At 41.2% G+C, this 17190-nt stretch overlaps 1 protein-coding gene across 14 annotated transcripts in view; it reads right to left on the bottom strand.

Moving 5' to 3' along the window:
* The window catches only part of CALN1 (calneuron 1), a gene marked incomplete at its 3' end in the record, with an annotated part of 477379 nt that overhangs the window by 336386 nt on the left and 123803 nt on the right, over positions 1-17190 (bottom strand). Inside the window, exon 1 of one of the 14 annotated variants that reach the window (XM_082358666.1) lies at positions 10142-14241. The exons of the other annotated variants lie outside the window; for them this stretch is intronic. Of the gene's footprint in view, positions 1-10141; positions 14242-17190 lie in introns of those variants that run through there. 14 annotated transcript variants of the gene reach the window in all.

Here is a 17190-nt window from a genome sequence, read left to right as displayed (position 1 = left end):
CACTTTTCCCAGGTAAAGCAGGTGCTGCACTTATACTGCACTCAAAGCAGGTCGGAAATGCCAGACTCTGAGTAAACACAGACAACCGTCTGTACCTCTGAGAAGGAGCCCTGTACCTGCCTGCACGAGTGGCTTGTGAGCACAGCCCTCTGAGACACCAATCACACCTGCCCTGCAGGAAAGGTGGGTAGCATCTCAAGGTGCCCCAAAACAAAGCAGCTTCCAGCATGCTCACAGGAAATGAAAGCTTCCCCTTAGACCAGATGAACAAACCCTCCAAGCTCCTCGTATCAGAGCACCGCCCCTGGGACTTTGAAGTTCCCACCCGTGCAAGGCGGGCCAGAGGCTCCAGACTAAGGTGAAAGGGAGGGAAGAGAGACACAGTTAGAAGGATGGGTCTCTCACAGCATGGAGGTTCCTCAAAAAACTAGAGTTGCCATATGATCCAGCAATCCCACTCCTGGGCATATATCCAGACAAAACTCTTAATTCAAAAAGATACATACACCCCTATGTTCATAGCAACACTATTTACAATAGCCAAGACATGGAAACAACCTAAATGTCCATCGACAGATGAATGGATAAAGAAGATGTGGTACATATATACAATGGAATACTACTCAGCCATAAAAAAGAATGAAATCATGCCATTTGCAGCAACATGGATGGACCAAGAGATTATCATACTAAGCGAAGTAAGTCAGAAAGAGGAAGACAAATATCATATGATATCACTTATATGTGGAATCTAAAATAGAACATAGATGAACTTATCTACAAAACAGAAACAGACTCACAGACATAGAGAGCAGACTTGTGATTGCCAAGGGCTGGGGGGCAGGGGAGGGCTGGATTGGGAGCTTGGGATGCAAACTATCATATATTGAACGGATAAAAAACAAGGTCTTCTAGGGGCAGGACAGGAATAAAGACGCAGACATAGAGAATGGACTTGAGGACACAAGGAGGGGGAAGGGTAAGCTGGGACAAAGTGAGAGAGTGGCATGGACATATATACACTACCAAACTTAAAATAGATAGCTAGTGGGAAGCAATCACATAGCACAGGGAGATCAGACTGGTGCTTTGTGACCACCTAGAGGGGTGGGATAGGGAGGGTGGGAGGGAGACACAAGAGGGAGGAGATAGGGGGATATATGTATATGTATAGCTGATTCACTTTGTTATAAAGCAGAAACTAACACACCATTGTAAAGCAACTATACTCCAATAAAGATGTTAAAAAAAAAAAAACAAGGTCTTATTTTTTAGCGCAGGGAACTATATTCAATATCCTGTAATAAACCATAATGGAAAAGAATATGAAGAAAGAGACAGAGAGAGAGGTTGGATCTCTCCATAGGGGAAAGAGCAAGCTCCGCTGTAGTGAGTGAGCCACGGGGCACGTCCGGTTCTGCTTCTCCATCTGCAAAGGGGGCTAAGAGGATTGAGAAACCTCTGAGCGGAATTAGGGAATTGGCAGGCAGGAGGGGGAGTCAATTCTAGGGTGCGGGTAGGGAACACCCTTTTAACAGAGCTCCAGGAAGGTAAACTGGGCAGCACCAGAAGGGGTAATCTCCCCGTCAATGGGGGCATCCAAGCAGAGGCTGAGGGCCTCCCTGACAGGGGTTCTGTGGGAGAGAATCGGCCCCTGTGCTCTCTCCCCACACACCTATCATTCTCCATGTGAGTCCCCCATAGGGTCCCTTTGGGCACTAAAGTTTGTGTCTGTGCGTTAAGCTGGAGTGGTCCTAGCGGCCCCTCCGGGCACTGCTGAGTAACAAGGTGTAAATTACAGGAGTAACAAGGTGTAAATTACAGGAAGAGACAGTGACAGAAGTCCAGTCTCTAGGGATGACTGCTCGGGGCTTCCGGGCTCCCAAACCTTGCCATCCCTCAAGCCACACTCATGACAGCAACTGTCCCTGATGAAGGATGTTTGGAGGGGGGTGGGGGCCCCTGTCTTCTTTTCCCTGTGACACCACTGAGTGACAGGCCCGAGAGGACGCCCCTTCCTCTCCCTCCCAACTAGAGCGCACCCCAGCATGCCCCTGTATGGGCTGAGAGCTGCTGAGATCTCTTAGAGATAACCCAAGAGACTCCTAAAAGTTACAGGGCTTGACCCAGAGCAGGATGCCAGTTAGTGAAAGAATCCGATCTAGAACACAAGCCGCCTTTCAACTAAGCAGCCTCAGCTCAGCACCAGACACTTCCACCTGGATGTCAAACTCTCATTTCAAACTCAAGATGTAGAAAAACGAACTAATAATCTTCCTAAAAAAATAGGCCACACTTCCTGATTTCTCTATTTCTATCGAAGGTACTTTTCTCTCATCATAACAACTGGGACAACTCTCACAAATGTTCTGGGCCCCAAACACATGGCAGAGGCAAGAGCCAGCCGCCAGCCTCCAACCCAGTCTTAACTCTTTCCACAGCTAACAAAACGTACATACATCCACCGGCCAATCGCAAGTGACAGGGGAGTTCCAGAGTACGCATGCCTTTGCCAATTATAAGGGGTACATCTTCAGCTAACTATTGATATAAGTCGGACTTTCCCCCTCCCGGCCAAATCTATCCTTATACATAAATAGGCAAGAACCTTTCTTTGGAAGAAGACTTCAATTACCATCTCCTCTTTTCTCAAAGTTAAATTTCAGACCAAACAGGTTTAAAGGAGAGAATCAGATGCACGAGCTAGGACGGCTCTCCCTTTCCTAAGGCCAGTCCTGATTTGGGGCGCCATGTGTGGCCGTGGTCATTTCAGCCTGGACAGATTCCCACGGTCCAGGGGATGAGACATCAACACTGGCTAACGCTTCCTGTGTGGTTTCAGCTTCCCTCTCAGCACTGGCCCCGGGACACAGTAGTCTCACCAGCTGTTATTTTTAACCATCGTTTAAATCCTTCGTAAACATGGGGAAATACCCACACTGATCTTCTCTAATTTTGCCACCTGGAGGGAGGCCCCCCCTCAGGTCGATACAGGTCCGGAAAGCATTTCTCCCCATTTCACCACTCATCACTCTAGTTTCTCAGCATTTTGTAAATAGCTTCCCATTATCACCTTTTACTTGGTTGCCTGAAGCTTTGGACCCGCCACCCACACATTTTTACAGCCGCGGTAACAAGGTTATACTCAAACACGCGTGTCCAAGCCACGTTCAGGCACAGAAGAAACGCTGAGTACTTTGCAGAAAAAACTGGTCACAACTGAGTCCCACTTAAAAGACCAACATAATTGCTTCTGGAAAAAGCAGCTTACAAAATTAGGTACCTATTCAGTTCATTCACCCAAAATGCTCAAAGTCTAGTGGGAAAGAAGACACGTGCAATTGAACCAGCCATATAGATAAATAAAGTCATGTTCAAAAAAGGGAAGAGCATTATACCAAGTAAGCTAAAAACAGCTGCTGCAATTAAGGACTAAATTTCACTCCAAGCCACCTGGGGAAACCCAAGCTTTAAGATCCTCTCTGGCTATGGAAGGGAAATGTACAAGTTCATCAGCAAAGGAAAACACAGTCCTGAGCTAAAACTTAAGAGATGGATCCTTACATGGTGGGCAATGGATATATATATATATATATATATATATATATATATATATATATATATATATATATATATATATTTCTTTTCAACAGCCATTTTACTCGTTGAGAAATATTATTTAAGTGACTGTTAACCATGTGAACAATTTTTCTGTATTTTCTGTAAGGCAGTATGGTTTCCTGGCTAAGAATCAGGGCTTTCTGGTCAAAAGCAGTGTTAGATTTAAATCCTAGCTCTGCTCTGATTAGCCATGTAGGTAACTTAATTAACCTCTGTAAGCCTCAGTCTCCTCCTACGTAAAACTGGGGTTTGGATACATACTGAATAGTATTTTTGTAACTATGAAATAAGATAAGGTATGGAAAGCACTCGATTTAGCATCAGGTATGTTCTCAATAAATATCATCAGTAATTCTTTGCTAAGGATTATGTTAAGTAGGATGCAGAGCAAAAGAAATTCATGATATGTTAGGTGGAAGATAAAACACACTGTGTTTTGAAGGAGGGTCAGGAAGGACCTGGCAGAGGGTGAGTTTCAGAGAGAAGCTGGCTGGCATTGCACACTATGGTGCCAAGGGATCCAGTATGTCAGCAACAGAGCACTGGGGGCCCCAGCGCTGAGCGGTGTCAGCAAGCAGCTGACTGTATCAGGAGGAGGGGGCTATTTGAATGAAAAGCACCAGAGCTGAAAAAGAGTCTGTTTCCTGGGTATCACCTGGCATCATGGTCACATCAAGGACAAGATGTCAGCAGGTTAAAAACAAAGGGGTGGGTTCCTGTTTTCAGCGTTGAAGAACTGGTACATTTCTTGGCAAAGTAATAAACCAAAGACAACACTCCCATTTTACCATGGCAACAAAAAGAATAAAATATCTAGGAATAAAACCTACCTAAGAGACAAAAGACCTGTATGCAGAAAATTATAAGACACTGATGAAAGAAATTAAAGAGGATACAAATAGATGGAGAGATATACCATGTTCTTGGATGGGAAGAATCAACATTGTGAAAATGACTATACTACCCAAAGCAATCTACAGATTCAATGCAATCCCTATCAAACTACCACTGGAAGTTTTCACAGAATAGAAGAAAAAATTTCACAATTTGTATGGAAACACAAAAGACCCCGAATAGCCAAAGCAACCTTGAGAAAGAAAAACGGAGCTGGAGGAATCAGGCTCCCTGACTTCAGACTATACTACAAAACTACAGTAATCAAGACAGTATGGTCCTGGCACAAAAACAGAAATATAAATCAATGGAACAGGACAGAAAGCCCAGAGATAAACCCACGCACATATGGTCACCTTATCTTTGATAAAGGAGGCAAGAATATACAGTGGAGAAACGACAGCCTCTTTAGTAAGTGGTGCTGGGAAAGCTGGACAGCTACATGTAAAAGAATGAAATTAGAACACTCCCTAACACCATACACAAAAATAAACTCAAAATGGATTAAAGACCTAAATGTAAGGCCAGACACTATCAAACTCTCAGAAGAAAACATAGGCAGAACACTCTATGACATAAATCACAGCAAGATCCTTTTTGACCCACCTCCTAGAGAAAGGGAAATCAAAACAAAAATAAACAAATGGGACCTAATGAAACTTAAAACCTTTTGCACAGCAAAGGAAACCATAAACAAGAAGAAAAGACAACCCTCAGAATGGAAAAAATATTTGCAAATGAAGCAACTGACAAAGGATTAATCTCCAAAATTTACAAGCAGCTCATGCAGCTCAAAATCAAAAAAACAAACAACCCAATCCAAAAATGGGCAGAAGACCTAAATAGACATTTCTCCAAAGAAGATATACAGATTGACAACAAACACATGAAAGGATGCTCAACATCACTAATCATTAGAGAAATGCAAATCAAAACTACAATGAGGTATCACCTCACACTGGTCAGAATGGCCATCATCAAAAAATCTACAAACAATAAATGCTGGAGAGGGTGTGGAGAAAAGGGAACCCTCTTGCGCTGTTGGTGGGAATGTAAATTGATACAGCCACTATGGAGAACAGTATGGAGGTTCCTCAAAAAACTAAAAATAGAACTACCATATGACCCAGCAATCCCACTACTGGGCATATACCCTGAGGAAACCATAATTCAAAGAGTCATGTACCACAATGCTCATTGCAGCTCTATTTACAATAGCCAGGACATGGAAGCAACCTAGGTGTCCATCAACAGATGAATGGATAAAGAAGATGTGGCACATATATACAATGGAATATTACTCAGCCATAAAAAGAAATGAAACTGAGTTATTTGTAGTGAGGTGGATGGACCTGGAATCTGTCATACAGACTGAAGTAAGTCAGAAAGAGAAAAACAAATACTGTATGCTAACACATATATATGGAATCTAAAAAAAAAAAAAAAAAAAAAAAAGGTCATGAAGAACCTAGGGGCAAGACGGGAATAAAATGGACTTGAGGATACGGGGAGGGGGAAGGGTAAGCTGGGACAAAGTGAGAGAGTGGCATGGACATATATACACTACCAAACATAAACCAGATAGCTAGTGGGAAGCAGCCGCATAGCACAGTGAGATCAGCTCGGTGCTTTGTGACCATCTAGAGGGGTGGGATAGGGAGGGTGGGAGGGAGGGAGACACAAGAGGGAGGAGATATGGGGACATATGTATATGTATAGCTGATTCACTTTGTTATAATGCAGAAACTAACACACCATTGTAAAGCAATTATACTCCAATAAAGATGTTACAACAAACAAACAAACAAAGAGCCCCACACACTTTGACTTGAAAGATGTCAAGAGATGATGCTCTTCAGAGACAGTTAATTTTGTGTCAACTTGACTGGGCCACAGGGTGCCCAGATATTTGGTTAAACATTACTCTGGGTGTGTCTGTGAGAGTGTTTTGGGGTGAGATTAACATTTAAGTCGGTAGTCTGAGTAAAGAAGATTGCCCTTCCCAAGGTGGCTGGGCCTTATCCAATCTGTTAGAGGCCTGAATAAAACAAAAAGGAAAAGTAAGGGAAAATGTGTTCTTTCTGTCTATGTGAGCTGGGACATTGGTCTTCTCCTGCCTTTGGACTTGGACTCCGGCTGGAGCTTACACCAATAGCTCTCCTGGGTTTCCAGCTCGCCAGACTGTAGGAATTCTCAGCCTCCAAAACCATCTGAGCCAATTCCTTATGATAAATTTCTTCCTCTCTATATATCCTATTGGTTATGTTTCTCTGGAGAGCCCAGACTAACTCTTCCATTTTTTTTCTCAGCAGTGCTGAAGACCCAGGCACATTCCTGTAGGCTGATGTTATTATTCTGGGTAAAGAGTACCCCAGAACATAATTCTGCAGGGCCTCTTAAGCAACACGACTCAGAGTGTAGTGTGTGGACCACTGCCAGCTGAATACTCTCTACTGCTTCTTTGCAACGAGATAGATAAGGACAGGAATTGAAAGAAAGCATTGAAATTTTTATAGCAATTTGGAGCATTGTCCCAACACCTAAGCATGTGACCAGTTGACTTGATTTTTGTATATCTTTGCTTTTTTTATTTTATTTTTCCACTAATTCGTTCTTTCTGCATTTTACAGAAATCACTCTGCCAAGGACTGGAGCTTTAAACAAAAAATGAAACAAAACAAAAACACTAGTCCTTCCCCACAAATAGTTTAGTTTGAGAAGCACTTCTCTCTAGAGTACTTTAAGTTGCATCAATTTCTGGTAATGGGCTACAGATACAGACAGAGAGGAAGAAAGACATGTAGACAAATTTATTTGAACTTGCCTTCGAAATGTTTTCAAAGAACTTAATTTAAGATTTTTAAAAGTCTTAGATGGACTTTGGAAAGGAGGTACAGCGGACATAGAAAACGAACTTATGGTTATCAAAGGGGAAAGGGGATGGGGAGGGATAAATTAGGAGTATAGGATTAATAGGTACACACTACTATATATAAAATAGATAAATAACTAGGATTCACTATGTAGCACGCGGAACTATATTCAGTGTCTTGTAATAACCTAAAATGGAAAAGAATCTGAAGCTGTACACCTGAAACTAACACAATATTATAAATCAACCATAGTTAAAGAAATAAAAAAATTTTTTAATCCAAAAAAATACTCTATATACAATGTGTTATTCAAACAGAATTATTATACCACATTGAAAAGTCTAGTATTAAAAAGTAATCTTTGAAGCATTTAAATGTCATAAACATTTGAAATATATATGGAAATAAAACCCCATAATATCCTTTGTTTTAAATTAAAAAAACAAAATAAGGGGCTTCCCTGGTGGCGCAGTGGTTGAGAATCTGCCTTCCAATGCAGGGGACACGGGTTCGAGCCCTGGTCTGGGAAGATCCCACGTGCCAAGGAGCGACTGGGCCCGTGAGCCACAACTACTGAGCCTGCGCGTCTGGAGCCTGTGCTCCGCAACAAGAGAGGCCACAATGGTGAGAGGCCCGCGCACCGCGATGAAGAGTGGTCCCCGCTTGCCACAGCTGGAGAGAGCCCTCGCGCGGAAACGAGGACTCAACACAGTCATAAATAAAAATAAATAAATAAAAATAAAAGAACGTGGATTTCTAAAAAAAAAAAACAAAACAAAAACAAAATAAGAAAGGAGGTACAAGATGTCAGCTGAAGTTTGGGCCATCTTCTGAGCGCCTGGAATCCACTGCTGGGGTTTCTGTCCTCCATTTAGCAGACTACATGGGGCAATGTTGGCCCTGCATTCTAGACGTTAAAGAGCCTACCCAACCGTGATAGAGCCTTTGCCAAATTCCCCTAAAAATATCCATGAAGGCACACAAAAATAATCATATTCTCAACAGCACCAATGCCAGGGTGTGGAAGAAGCTTCCATTAAGTCGGCACAGTTAGGATTAAAATGGAAAATAATCAGTGGCATACCCACACTTTGAATGCAGACTAAATAATAGAGTCAGATAGTAAAGGAATAAGAGGAGATTTTTATCTACCCAAATTCCCTTCTATTTCTGGGACTCTAGGATGACCAACCATGACATCAGACAATCACCCTTCGGACTCTGTTGGAATTGCTTTTTCAAAGCAGCCAGGGTCAAATCCCCACTGCCCTTAGCACCACTGTGAATCAACAATCCCCTTCCTCTAGCTACCCAGGGATCATCCCTCCCAGTCTGCAACACGGCTAGGAATAGAAGGGTCTGAGGCATGGGCCCTGCACGTGAAGATGTGAAATTCGTTATGGGCATGAGTGTCAGTATGAACAATGACCTGTGGGGTTTATGGTTTTTCATGTATTGCTTTTGATTAAGGAAGAACTGCAGAAGACCTCAGAAACCCCAGAAATGTATGTCTCCTCCTCAGAGTCCAAGAGTTAAGTTATAGGGACAAGAAGATCCCTACTTACTCCAGCAAAGAGGCACTAGATGGATACCAGCTGAGCGTTGGGCTAAGCACTTATAAAACAATTGTGTTCTCTTGTAAAGATCCTGCAGGGGCAGGCCAATTGGCAAGGAGGGTTTGGATAGAGCTCAAATTTGACAGGAATGAGTAAGCAGAAAACACCAACATGAGGGTCTAAATAAAAATTCTGCATCATCAGAGGAAGAAGCACTTTCAAGAAGAAGTAGAGCCAAAAACAGATTGTCAACAATAATATGATACAAGAAAGAAGACAGTTTTACAAAGCTTCTGGTTACATCCTTAAAAATAAGTAAGACACCAGGGTGTCTATGAAGTAAGAATGAAATAAGAATGCAAATTCATAAGGAAATCTCAGCATACAGTGAGGAGATATCAAGTCAGAAAGCAAAGACAGATTGCTGAGAGGCAAGCTGATTTGGAAAAGGTGCTGGTCTTTGCAAAGCAAAGGAGAAATCCAAAAACAGTTGTGGAATGAAAATCTACATTACTGGCAACAAAGAGTATTTCAAACAAACGGCAAATTCAGCGAATAATATAATTCACCCATGGACCCACCACCCAGATTGAACATGGGCTAATATTTTTCCTCATTTGCTTTAGATTTTTTTCAAAGAAATATCTTACATCGAAGCCCTGCCCATCTATGCTATTCCTCCACCTCCTTCACTCAGCTGTGACAACACTATTCTGGAGGTGGAATGCATCCTTCCGGTCCATGATTTTAAATTTTCCTACGTTTGGGTGTAACTATATAGAATATATTATAGTATCGCTATATATATCTTTCAATTTACATAAATAATATCACACTGTACATATGCTTTTGCAATTTGCACATTTCAATCTATATTAGAGTTTAGGGACTTACCCAAATCCATATACGTAATTTACTTTTAACTGTGCCATAGTTTTCCATTGTAAAAGCATATTGCAATTCATATACCCACTATCCAATTGAAAGAAAGGTATTCCGCAAAGAACATCTTCGTGTGTCTCTTTGCATAAATTTAGGGGAATTTCTCTAGCCTACATACCTAGATAAAATATTACAGAATTTTTCCAAAGTGCTCTCCAAAGTGCTCTCCAAAGTGGTTGGGTTAGTTGTCTGTCACTACATAACAAACTACCCTTGAACTTAGTGGCTTAAAACAGCAAATATTTATTATCTCACAGGTTCTGTGGGTCAGGAATCAGGAATTGCTCTGCTGGGTGGTTCTGGCTCCGGAGTTCTCATAAGGTTGCAGTCAAGACACTGATCAGGGCTACCACCGTCAGAAGGTGTGACTGCAGCTGGAAGATCCACTTCCAAGGTGGTGTACTCATGGCTGTTCACAACATCCTCAGGGGACTCTCCAGAGGGCTGCTCAGGTGTTCTTATGACATGACAGCTGGCTTCCCCTAGCAGGTGACCCAAGACACAGAATGAGGGCCCTTTTATGATGTGGTCTCGGAAATCACACCGTCATTTTTGACACATTCTGTTCATTAAAAGCAAGATGCTAAGGAAAGCCTACACTCATGGAGAGAGAAATTAGGCTCCACCTTTTGAAAGATGGAGTATCAAAGAATTTGTAAACATCTTTTAAAATCATCATCATGGTTGTAGCAACTTACAGACCCACCATTAGCCTATCAGCATGTCTATTTCCCCCATAGCCTTGCTGACAAGGGGTATGATCAGACTGTTTCATTTTAAACTGGATTTCCTTGATTGCTAGTTTAGGCATCTTGTTGTATGTTTTTTGGCCATTCTCATTTCCTCTCCTACAATTTGCTTTTTACCCTTATCTACTGGGTTGTTTATCATTTTGGGATTGCTTTGTTCTTCCATGCTATTGTTTTCTAATATTTCAGTTCAACCTTACTTTTAAACCCCTCAATATCAGTCATTATTATTGTAGTTGTTATTGGTGCATGTTACAACCAATGCTTACTTAGACTTTTCTACAAGTTTACTAATTTCTCTGCTCATTGTTGCACTCTTCTGGGTTCAATTCCCTTCTTAATGAAGGGAATGTAGTAATTCTTTCATTAAGGAATTATAAATGGAAAGCTTTTTGGTCTCTGTCCTTAAAAAAAAGTCTTTATTTCAATCTCATTTGAATTATAGTTCAACTTGGTAAAGAATTACAAATTATTTACTTAGTACTTGGAGGATATTTTGTTGCTGATGAGAAATCTACTTGTTCACCTGTTAATACTCATTCTGGACCATTCTAAGTCTATAATTTCATATATAGGCTCTCTCCCCAACTTGATATTCTCTCTTTCATAAAGAGATGTATTAGATGTATGTTGGACCTCTTCATTCAAGCTCAATACTCTTGACTGGTTCATCCAACATTCATTCATACCCCATCAGATTAAAAAAGCTGAAAACCTAATAACTTTGTTTTCCAGACTCCATTGCTACTAGAGCTCTGTATGAGAATTAGTTCCAAAATTAGAAAGCACTTGCACAAGTTCAGAATGTAGAAGAGAAATGAATACAACAGTATGGTGTGCTGGGTCTCAAAAAACATCTTGATCTGTAGCATTTACCCCTATCCATGGTAGAAATACTCCCACAATGGCCAATTCTGAGCCAACAAGATGATATCAGTGAACATGGAATTGCGAAGAGATGTGAAGTAGTATACCAGCACACCATTATACAGTATTTTCACCATATACATGTCATAGACTAAATTAACCACAAAATCATAGATAATAATAAAGTGTAGTCAAATAATTAGGAAGTGAAGAGTTTTTAGTATTTATTACCTTTGTGATGTAATATAATTTATTTCACTGTAAGTTTATACTTCATCTGAGAATTTAAGTTTATATTTCATTTATCATGCATTTAAGAATGGCTATGTTTAGTAACTGGCTCGTAAAATTCCTGAAAATTTAACAAGTGTCTTTTTTTCCCCTGCTTTTAATTAATTAAGTTATTTATTTATGGCCGTGTTGGGTCTTGTTGCTGTGCGCAGGCTTTCTCTAGTTGCGGCGAGAGGGGGCTACTCTTCGTTGTGGTGCGCGGGCTTCTCATTATGGTGGCTTCTCTGGTTGCAGAGCATGGGCTCTAGGTGCACAGGCTTCAGTAGTTGTGGCACGTGGGCTCAGTAGTTGTGGCTCGCGGGCTCTAGAGCGCAGGGTCAGTGGTTGTGGCGCATGGGCATAGTTGCTCCGCGGCATGTGGGATCTTCCCGGACCAGGGTTTGAACCCGTGTCCCCTGCATTGGCAGGCGGATTCCTAACCACTGCACCACCAGGGAAGCCCCAACAAGTGTCTTTCATATGCTGGTATGAGCTGGCTCCAGCATGCCGCTGGATGAAGGTCTTTTCCCTGACCACTTCCGGTTGTTTCTACAGGCAAGAAAAGTCATGGAAACACGATGTTTTCCTGCAACAGTGTTCCACTGTCCACTCTCCAGTTTCCTGGCTGTGAAGAAGTAGTCAAAGTGGTGGCAGAAGAGCAATGGCTTCTGAATCCTCGGATCAACTTCAAGTCCATTTTCCAGCTTTTGGGGGGTCCAGAGGAAGTTTTTAGGAACAGCAAGCAGATTCCAGTGGCAGTCTCAGTGGTAGTAAATCTCCTGGAGGGTTAATCTGAATTATTCCGGGAGTCATTCTGGAGAGCCATCCAAAATCCAGTCCTTCAGCCCTTCAACAATTTTGTAAGCATCAAATTCCCTGTATTAAATCCCTTCCTTCTTAAAATACGCAGTGTGGTTACTGGTCCTTGAACTAAACTTTAACTGATATATTATTGTATTTTCCAAGTTTCTTAAACTTTTTTTTAACTAATTTTTATTGGAGTATAGCTGCTTTACAATGTTGTGTTAGTTTCTCCTGTGCAGCAAAGTGAATCAGTTGTACGTATACTTATGTCCCCTCTTTTTCAGATTTCCTTCCCACTTAGGTCACCACAGAGCACTGCGTAGAGTTCCCTGAGCTATATAATAGGTTCTCATTAGTTATCTATTTTATACATAGTATCAGTAGCGTATGTATGTCAATCCCACTCTCCCAATTCATCCCACCCCCCCCTTTAAACTTGTCTACAATTTTCATATTTTTATCTGTGTATCTTGTAAGCAATTTCCTCAAAATTATTTTTACATTCACAAATTTTTTCAGTTGTAACTTAACTTAGTTTAACCTGTCTGCTCAGTTTTCATCTAAATGATGATGTTTTCCATTGCCAGCAGTTCAGTTTCTTTTATAAATCCATCTTTCATTTATCACTGAGTATAAATCTTTCCTTATAATTTTTATTCTCTGACCTTTGCATATTTTCTTTCAGAATCTCATTCTATTATCTCAGTTTCTTAAGGCACTAATCTTCTTTGTGGTACTTCTCTGATTTCTCTATCAGTAAACAGTTTCCAGGTGTGGTTTCACTCTTTGTGGGCAGGGCCATCTTCAGCAGGTGTTGCTTTTCCCTTTGGAGCTTCACATGCGCAGAGATCTGTGCCCGAGGCACAGGTGCCATAGGCTTCACCAGTTGGGGACCAGTTTGTCCATTCATTCTTGGCCTGGAAGGCCTGCACCACATGGGTAGTGTAGATATGGACTGCACATCCCCGAGGCACAGGTTTGGAGTTCTCATTTGTCACAGAGGCCTTTTCCTTTGGCAGCCATAGCTCCTGGTAGACATAAGCATCTCAACCACTTTGCTAAGCAGTGGGCAGACTGAGTCTAGTCCCCTCTCATGGGACGGGCAGCCAAACCAGGGTCTGAGTTCCTGCTTCCTGCCTGCGGTGGACCCAAGACCACACCTTTCCTCCCGGCATGAACATTAAGACTCCCAACTACCAGAGCCTTTGGGGGTTTCCCTACCCTGAAGCAGCATCCACCCCTACGCTTTCCTCTCTGGGATCTGAGTTTCCCCTTCCTTTCTTTCACACTAAGTTATTTTAATGTGTAAAATAGGAAAAGTGTAGTCAGGAAAACAGAGCCTATGTCAGCTAGTTCAATAAAAAGATGTGCAACAGTGAGCTACCTACCAAGGGGGCAGAAGGGCTGAAAAGCACCCCCCCAACCCCCTGCCGAGAGGCTGGTTAGCAGAGATTAGCAATAGCAGAAAGTTGCTCCTACCCCTACTCTGGAGGGACATATGGCGATGGCAGTATGACCAGGACCTCAAAGGTGGGGTGCCCAGAGGCGCTAGAACCATGGTAGGGGTCGCCCAATAGGATCTGGGACCATGCAGGGAAAAGCTCTGCTCTGCCAAGATGCAGGGCAGGAACCCTTAAGAGGGAGAGGCACATGGAGACATCGGTCAAAGACAGGTAGGGGTGGGGAGCCCCCCTCTCTGTCCTCACCTTCTCACCTCCTGTTGGTGCCTCCCTTTGGCCAGGGAATCTGGAAACGCAGTTTGCTTGGACAGACCCTACTATACAGAGTGGAGCAGGGGGAGAGAGAAGGATAAATTTGTAAGCAAGCAGGCAAAGGACTGGCTGAGCTACCGAGTTAACTTTTTTGTTATATGTTTATCCAGCATCTCTTCATTTGTTGCAGGAAAATAATCCACGTTAGCTTAGTGACCACGCTGACAGAACTAGATATCCTTGTGACACTTCTGAATTTCAAAGACAAGGAAATGTCTTCTGAGCATCCAGGTTAGAAAATACAGGTTACCCACAGAGGAACAAGATGAAACGCAGCTCCCTTCGTAACAGCAAGCAGACACAACAGAGACACAATCACTACCCGCTACTGCCTTTAAAGGTCATTTAAAGTAAAATGAGTAGAGAAGTTTACAAATTAAATTATGCGAAAAGACTTAAAGGCAAAGGTCAAAGAAAAGAAAGTTCTAACTGAAAAGCAATTTAAAATAAAAAGCACTTAAAGTATAGTGAAGGTATGTTTAAAAAGGGGAAAATCCAAAAAAAAAATATATATATATATATTAGTCACAAACATTTATGCATCATATACATATCATTATAAAGCAAAAATAATTTAAATATATTTTTGATTTTAAAAACTGGTGAAGATTTTAAAGACACCCTCTAAGCCTTTGGCAAATTACTTGGGCAAAAAACAAAAACAAAGAGGATATGAATGATGTAGACATATTTCTATGAAGGCCGATTTGATGTGTCTCTGTATATGAGTGTGTGTGTGTGTGTCCCCACAACCTCCCAGAGATCACTTTTCAGATATCTGTGGAACATTTACAAAAATTTATCAAATATAAGACCACAAAGCAAACTTCAGTAAAGGTCTTCAAAAGCAGGTCTGGGACAGTTGAATATAAACAGAAACAATAATAAAATTCAATATTTTTAAATGCTAAGATATTTTTTTCTAACTTTGTTGAGATACAACTGACATACAACATTGTGTAAGTCTAAGCCGTACAAGATGTTGATAGCCTTATATGTTGCAAAAGGATGACCACCATAGCTTTCCCTAACACCTCCAACATGTCCCATAATTACCCTTTCTCTTTTTTGTGGTGAGAACATTTAAGACCTACTCTCTTAGCAAGTTTCAAGTATATGATACAGTATTATTAGCTATAATCACCATGCTATACCTTCGATCTCTAGAACTTATTCATTAAAATTGAAATTTTTAATATACTCCTAGATCAAAGTTTAAATTAAAATTTAAATTATAGGCTCTATTAAAAATTTAAAAAGGGAAATAGTTCTTATTAAAAAGCATATGAGGTATAGCAAAGTATTATTCAGATAAGCTGTGAGGTCTTTAAATGCACTTACTCTTTTTAAGAAAAATATAAACACTAAATAAGTCTTCAAGGGCTTCCCTGGTGGCTCAATGGTTAAGAATCCGCCTGCCAATGCAGGGGACAGGGGTTCGAGCCCTGGTCCAGGAAGATCCCACATGCAGCGGAGCAACTAAGCCAGGGTGCCATAACTACTGAGCCTGCACTCTGGAGCCCGTGAGCCACAACTACTGAAGCCCACGCACCTAGAGCCCGAGCTCTGCAACAAGAGAAGCCACTGCAATGAGAAGCCCGCGCACCGCAACAAAGAGTAGCCCCCGCTCACTGCAACTAGAGAAAGCCTGTTCGCAGCAACAATGACCCAACACAGCCAAAAATAAATAAATAAATAAATAAAAGTCTTCAACATGAACGTTTTAGAAAAAGAACAAAATAAATTAAGAAAACAGAAAAAACGAAATAATGAGAGAGAGATGAATTAGAAAACAGATAAATTAAAAGAGCTGGTTCTCTGACACAAAAGCAATAAACCAGACAAATCTCTGACAACTTTATTAAAACAAACAGGGAAAGCACAAATAGACAACAGTATGAAATATGAGAATTCTATGTGCAACTCTAGACTAATAAATTTAAAACACTGCTTAAATGAATGCTTTTTTTCTCAAAATACAGAAATTGGATTTTTATTGAAAGCAGTGTGATTTACTATTATTCATGCTTACTGAAAATCTTGACATAACATTTTGTTATACAGTGATTTGAAGATCTGGTTTTAGGTTGGGTGTATTTCCATACTTGATTAAAACATCTGCCATAACCAAAAATACACCTCAAAAAAATTTACAGATCCAAATGGAAGAAAAATGTCATTGGCAGTGTTTACTAAATCACAATATTCATTCTTCAATCCATCCCACAAGCATGCCAAGATTTTTGCTGATATTTCGCTGGTAAAGTTTCATCTTCCTGAATGTCAACAGGTGATTTTGCAAACTGATTCAAAGCGGTTGCACTTTCATATTTTTAACAAAAAAAAATCGATTTCTTCATTTGGAAGATTCTTAAGAAGTTAACAAAATTGTTTCCAGATTTTTTTAAAAATTAATTTATTTGTTTGTTTTTATTTTTGGCTGTGTTGGGTCTTCCTTGCTGTGTGCCGGCTTTCTCTAGTTGTGGTGAGCTGGGGCTACTCTTCCTTGCGGTGCGCGGGCTTCTCATTGGGTGGCTTCTCTTGTTGTGGAACACGGACTCTGGGCGCGCAGGCTTCAGTAGCTGTGGCTCTTGAGCACAAGCTCAGTAGTTGTGGCTCACAGGCTTAGTTGCTCCACGGCATGTGGGATCTTCCCGGGGCAGGGCTCGAACCCATGTCCCTTGCATTGGCAGACAGATTCTTAACCACCGTGCCAAGAGGGAAGCCTCCAGATTTTTCAACTTCACAGATTTGAGTTCGTAGATAGCACACTCACAACAGTTTTTTAGCAACAAAATCACACAATGGTAGAAAGATTTCCAAAACCATCCATTCTCAAAAC

Source organism: Balaenoptera borealis (genome assembly GCF_965194805.1).
Source record: "Balaenoptera borealis genome assembly, chromosome: 16".
NCBI classification, from domain to species: Eukaryota; Metazoa; Chordata; class Mammalia; order Artiodactyla; family Balaenopteridae; genus Balaenoptera; species Balaenoptera borealis.
The sequence above is the reverse complement of the archived record's forward strand: the minus strand, read 5'-3'. Positions and strand labels throughout refer to the sequence as shown.